This window comes from Sapajus apella, unplaced genomic scaffold, assembly GCF_009761245.1.
Source record: "Sapajus apella isolate SASKATOON/1434 unplaced genomic scaffold, GSC_monkey_1.0 scaffold2791, whole genome shotgun sequence".
Lineage (NCBI taxonomy): Eukaryota > Metazoa > Chordata > Mammalia > Primates > Cebidae > Sapajus > Sapajus apella.
In genome coordinates this window covers 1-6,233 of record NW_022439717.1, presented here as the reverse complement: position 1 = coordinate 6,233, position 6,233 = coordinate 1, and the positions used below count along the sequence as shown (strand labels likewise).

The 6,233-nt window shown below is 40.8% G+C and overlaps 1 pseudogene; it reads right to left on the bottom strand.

Annotated features, from left to right (window-relative positions):
- Positions 1-1,680: 1,680 nt before the first annotated feature.
- LOC116547357 lies at positions 1,681-2,223 on the bottom strand (annotated as a pseudogene).
- Between the last annotated feature and the right edge of the window lie 4,010 nt (positions 2,224-6,233).

The following is a 6,233-nucleotide window of genomic DNA, read 5'->3' as shown; positions in this document are numbered from 1 at the left end:
AAAAAAAAAAAAAAAAAAAAAAAAACACACACACACACAAAAAAATAAAAATAAAAAATAAAAAAATAAAAAAGAAAAAAAAAGAAAAAGAAAAAAGCTTACGTTATAACATTGTTCATTATAACGTTTTGTGGTAACGAAAACTGGACTAGAGGTTTTTGTTTTTTTCCTAGAGTTTTGTTTATTGTTTGCCTTTGCATAGCCTTTTTTTCTTTTTCTTTTTTTAAATTCTCCATCACACCAGCTATTCTAAATTTCCTTTTCTCCTAGGACCTCCCTATCTGAATTTCCATTCCCCCATCCCAGTTTAGGTTGTTCTCTACATCTCAGGCTAAAACAGCTCTTTACTCTTGTCCTGAATTGAGTCCTCTATTTTCCAAATTCCATGTCTTCTTTTCTTGTTTCTCTCATTGTCCTGGAACATTCTCAAGTAATTTCCAAAAAAAAAAAAAAAAAAGTGTGAGAGAGATATTTTGTCTGTCCTTAGGTCTAGAAACATCTCAGGTTGGGCACAGTGCCTCATACCTGTAATCCCAACACTTTGGGCGGCTGAGGTGGGAGGATGACTTGAGGCTCAGAGTTTGAGATTAGCCTGGGCAACACAGTGAGACCCTTCTCTACATTAAAAGAAGAAAGAAAAGAAAAAATAAATTAAAATGTCTTAGATCATTTATTTTCTCCTCCCCCCCCAACCAACCCCAAATTGCCTAATTGATAAGCAGGTTGATTTTCAGCTTTCAGGAAATATATACATTTAATACAGTAAATCTCCTTCTAAGTTGCAATCTATGAGTTTTTATATTTAAGTATATCTTTTGCAAACAGCATATAGTTGGATCTTGTTTTAGGTTTTTTTTGTTTTTTTTTTTTTTTCTAGTCTGAAAATCTTTGACTTTGCAGTGTTTGGTCTACTTATTGATATGCTTGGGTTTAAGTCTACCATCTTTCAGTTTGTCCTGTGTGTTCTTTTCATTGTTACTCCTTTTCTGCTTTTTTAAAATTAATCAAATAATTCTATATTCCATTTTATCTCCTATTTTTACTTGGATGTACTTTCCCTCTTTTCCTTTCTCCTTCCTTCTTCCTCCCTCCTTTCCTCTCCCTCCTTCCTTCTTTGTACCTCCTTCCATCTCCCAGATTTCACCTTTTTATAAGGATATCAGTCATTAGATTAGAGCCCATCCTGACGACCTCATGTAACTTGATTACCTCTGTAGAAATCATGTCTTCAAATAATTCTGGGATACTAGGGGTTAGGACTTCAACATAAGTCAGAGGGTGCAGAGAGAGATAATTCAACCATAACAAATGGCTTCAGGTTGTTGTAATTTTCAAAAATTCTCAGCTGTTGATCGTAATTATTGTTTCTTTTTCATCTCCCTCCTCTCCTCTTGGAAGTCATATTAGTATGTATATTAGGTCTCATTGTTATGTTCCAAATGACTTTTTTTATAGTCCTTTCTGAATTTTCCATCTTTTATCTCTTCCTTCTAGATAGTTTCTGTTAACTAGTCTTCTGATTCATTAATATTTTGTTCTGTTGAATCTTATCTGTGGTTAAACCCATCCTATTAATTTTTAGTTGGTTTACTTTTCGCTTCTAGAATTGCTACTTGATTTTCTTAAAGAATTCAATTTTCTGGTAAAATTTAGTCTATTCATATTTTTATTTTATTATTATTTTTTTTTATGGTGAAAAGATATACATATATTTAGAATTAGCCAGCTGGACTCAGTTTAGATGATCCCAATTTTGTTGGCAACATCCAAAGCATCGTAATCAGGAGCCAGTCGAACATATGCCGCCTTCTCTCCATCAGGCCGAATCAGGGTATTGACCTCGGCCACATCAATGTCATAGAGCTTCTTCACAGCCTGTTTGATCTGGTGCTTGTTGGCTTTAACATCCACAATGAACACAAGTGTGTTGTTGTCTTCTATCTTCTTCATGGCAGACTCAGTGGTCAGCGGAAACTTGATGATAGCATAGTGGTCCAGTTTGTTTCTCCTGGGGGCGCTCTTCCGAGGATATTTGGGCTGCCTCCGGAGTCGCAGTGTCTTGGGCCGCCGGAAGGTGGGTGACGTGTGGATCTTCTTTTTTTTGTGGCTGTGGACACCTTTCAACACTGCCTTCTTGGCCTTTAAAGCCTTCGCTTTGGCTTCGGCTTTAGGAGGGGCAGGAGCTTCCTTCTTCACTTTCGGCGCCATCTTGTGAAAAGGGTCCAGTCTATTCATATTTTTAAATCTCACCATTATGAAAGATCTTAAGTACAGTATGAAGACCTTTTTTTTTTTTTTTTTTCTGATTTGAAAATAAGTTGCTTGTATCCCATTATCCAAAATATGTTAGTATATATTTCCTACTGGACATATTCTCCCACATAACCATAAGGTATATGTATTCATTTAGAGATGGAGTCTCACTGTGTCACCCAGGCTGGAGTGCAGTGGCACGATCTCGGCTCACTGCAGCCTCTGCCTCCTGGGTTCAAGTGATTCTTCTGCTTCAGCCTCCCAAGTAGCTGGGATTACAGGCATGTACCAACATGCCTGGCTAATTTTGTATTTTTAGTAGTGACGGTGTTTCACCATGTTGGCTAGGCTGTTCTCAAACTTCTGACTTCAGGTGATCCTCCCGCCTCTGCCTCCCAAAGTGCTGAGATTACAGGCATGAGCCACTGCCCCTGATTTTTTATACTTCTAATTGCTTTCCTAACAATGGAAAACCTTGCTCCCTTTTCTTCAGTATGTTTACTTAATTGTGGCCAGTGTCACAGCACTTCCGTCTCTCTTTGATCACCTTTATGGGTTTTCTTTTTATCCTGCTTGGACTCCAGCATCCCTTCCAATGCCTCCCTCCCATACAGACATTTTTCTCTCTCTCATTTCTGGGTCCATTCTCTCTAAGCCATTGAATTTTTCCTCTCAGCTCCAGCTAACTGGTTTTGGACTGAATTTTCACAAAGGAAAGGAAAGGAATTGTTCACTATTTTCATGAACATATTAATCATAGCTGTTTGGTTTTTGTCATATAGTTCCAATATTGGCTTCACCTGTTATGGGTGTGTTTGGTGTTTTTGTTTTGTTTTGTTTTTTGCCCGGAGGTAGCAGCTAATATAGTGTCTGCATTTTCTTTTTAGTCATTTGGACCTACCTCTCAGCATGCCAGCTAATTTGTTATTGAATGCTGAACATTAAAAGATTATGGAGTCTCTGGATGATTTTTCTTCCCCCAGAAACAGTTCACCCTTTCTTTTGCTAGTCAGATATTGTGGCGGCTGATCATATTAATTAAATCTGAAACCTAACTGACTTGAGACTGAACTACAGTTTGAGCAACCCTTGTTCTACCTCTGGTTCACTCCAGCTCCTGGAATGTAGATTTTTCCCACAGAATGCTTGGAATGATTAGGCCCCTTCTCCATGGCATGATTTCAACTTTCTAGTCCTTATTTCCGCACCACCATGAGACCACTGCTTTTCAAAGGTTTTCTGTTTGGCTTCTTCCCTCTCAAGCAGCTTCAGAATTCAGCAAATATTTTGAAGGAAAAATTGTTGAGCCAGCTCTCTCTTTCGTTTTTCATCAGAATCTTGGCCTTTCAGGTCTCTAATTTTTGCCTGTTAAGACCAGCAAGACTGTTAAAAGCCCTGCTTTTTTCTATTTAATGGTGGCCCTCTCTTGTCCTTTTGGCCTTAACTCTCAGCCTCTTGCCTAGCTCCCCAGAATCAGCAGAACCCTAAGAGAAAATAGTATCAGCTTAGCTCTCCATGCTTTCCCTATGATAGTATTTGCCACTTAGTTTTTGGTGGCCTTAGCACATTCCAGTACATTCAAACAAGTGTGTGTGAGGTGTGTGTGTGTGTGTGTGTGTATCTGGCTTTTCTGCTTGTTCTTGATGAGAGCATTGGTCCACTGTAAGCTACTCAGTTACATCAAAAGCGAAACCTAGATTCTAATGTATTCATATTTTTTTAAAAATAATGCTTCTTGTCTGGGCACAGTGGCTCACACCTGTAATCCCAGCACTTTGGGAGGCGGGGCAGGCAGATCACCTCAGGTCAGGAGTTTGAGACCAACCTAGCCAATATGGTGAAATCCATGTCTCTACAAAAAATACAAAAATTAGCCAGGAGTGGTGGTATGTGCCTGTAGCCCCAGCTACTTGGAGGGCTAAGGTGGGAGGATCACTTGAACACGGGAGGTGGAGGTTGCAGTGAGCTATGATTGTGCCACTGCACTCCAGCCTGGGTGATAGAGCAACACCCTGTCTCAAATAAAATAAAATAATGTTCCTGAATTTACAAAACAAAATGATAACACAATCTAATGGTCGTGGACTCTCAAAATCAAAAATTCAAAAGATAACTTTAAGACATTAGCAACTAAGACCATCAATAGGATTTAAGCCAAGTGGTCAATATTAACATCAACAATGGTAAGTCATACCGATTGTACGTGCCCTTGATACGGTGTGATGACAGTGGCACTTTACCTCTGTGGTCTTCTGCCCAGAAACTCATTACCCCAGTCTAGCCATGAGAACAATATCAGTGAAATCTCCATTGACGATCTACAAAATACTTGACCAGTACTCTTCAAAACTGTCAAGATCACCAAAAACAATGAAAGTCCAACAAAGTGTCACAAACAAGAGGAGTCTAAAGAGAAAGGAGCCATGGCTACTAAATGTTCTGTGGTATCTTGAATGGGATCCTAGGTTAGGAAAGGACATTGGGTCAAAAAAAACCTGAGGAAATCTAAAGTACAGACTTTTGTTAATAATTATCAATATTGGTTCATTAATGTGACAAATGTGTAATACTAATATAAAATGTTAATAATAGGGAAAATTGAACATAGAGTATATGGGAACTATCTTTGCAATGATTTTCTATACCTAAAACTTTTTTTTCAACAAAGTATGTTTTTGTTTTGAGACAGGGTCTTCCTTTGTCACTCAAGTTGGAGGGCAGTGGTGTGATCACTGCTCGCTGCCACCCAGACCTCCTGGTCTCAAGCAATCCTCTGACCTCAGCCCCCTAAGTAGCTGGTACTACAGATAGCTGGGACTACAGGCATGCACCACCATGCCACACTAATTTTTGTATTTTTAGTAGAAACGGGTTCACCGTATTGGCCAGACTGGTCTTGAACTCCTGACCTTGTGATCCGCCCACCTCGGCCTCCCAGAGTGCAGGGATTACAGGCATGGGCCACCACACCTGGACCGACAGATGGTATATTACCTTGTTTTATGCCCGCAATGTACATGATTAATAATAATCAGAAAATCTGATCAAAATCAAAATGGATGGCTAGGGATGGTGGTGTATGCTTGCAATCCTAGCACTTTGGGAGGCTTGAGGTGGGAGAATAACTTGAGCCAGGAGTTCAAGACTAGCCTGTATGACATAGCAGGACCTCATCTCTCATTTAAGAAAATAAAACTTGGCAGGGCATGGTGGCTCATGCCTATAATCCAGCACTTTGGGAGGCCAAGTCGGGTGGATTACCTGAGGTCAGGAGCTCAAGACCAGCCTGACCAACATGGAGAAACCCTGTCTCTACTAAAAATGCAGAGTTAGCCAGGCGTGGTGGCACATGCCTGTAATCCCAGCAACTAGGGAGGAAGAGGCAGGAGAGTAACTTGAAGCCAAGAGGCAGAGGTTGCAGTGAGCAGAGATTGCACCATTGTACTTCAGCCTGTGCAACAAAAGCAAAACTTCATCTCAAAAAAAGAAAAGAGCTGGGTGCGGTGGTGCTTGCCTGTAGTCCCAGCTACTCAGGAGGCTGAGGTGGGAGGATGGCTTGAGCCCAGGAGTTCTGGGCTATAATGTGCTATGCTGATCAGGTCTCCGAACTAAGTTCAGCATCAATATGGTGACCTCCCAGGAGCAGGGAACCACCAGGTTGCCTAAAGAGGGGTGAAGCGCCGGGCACGGTGGCTCAAGCCTGTAATCCCAGCACTTTGGGAGGCTGAGGCAGGTGGATCACGAGGTCAAGAGATCGAGACCATCCTGGTCAACATGGTGAAACCCCTTCTCTACTAAAAATACAAAACATTAGCTGGGCATGGTGGTGCGTGCCTGTAATCCCAGCTACTCAAGAGGTTGAGGCAGGAGAATTGCCTGAACCCAGGAGGCGGAGGTTGCGGTGAACCCAGATCGCACCATTGCACTCCAGCCTGGGTAACAAGAGTGAAACTCCATCTCAAAAAAAAAAAAAAAAAAAA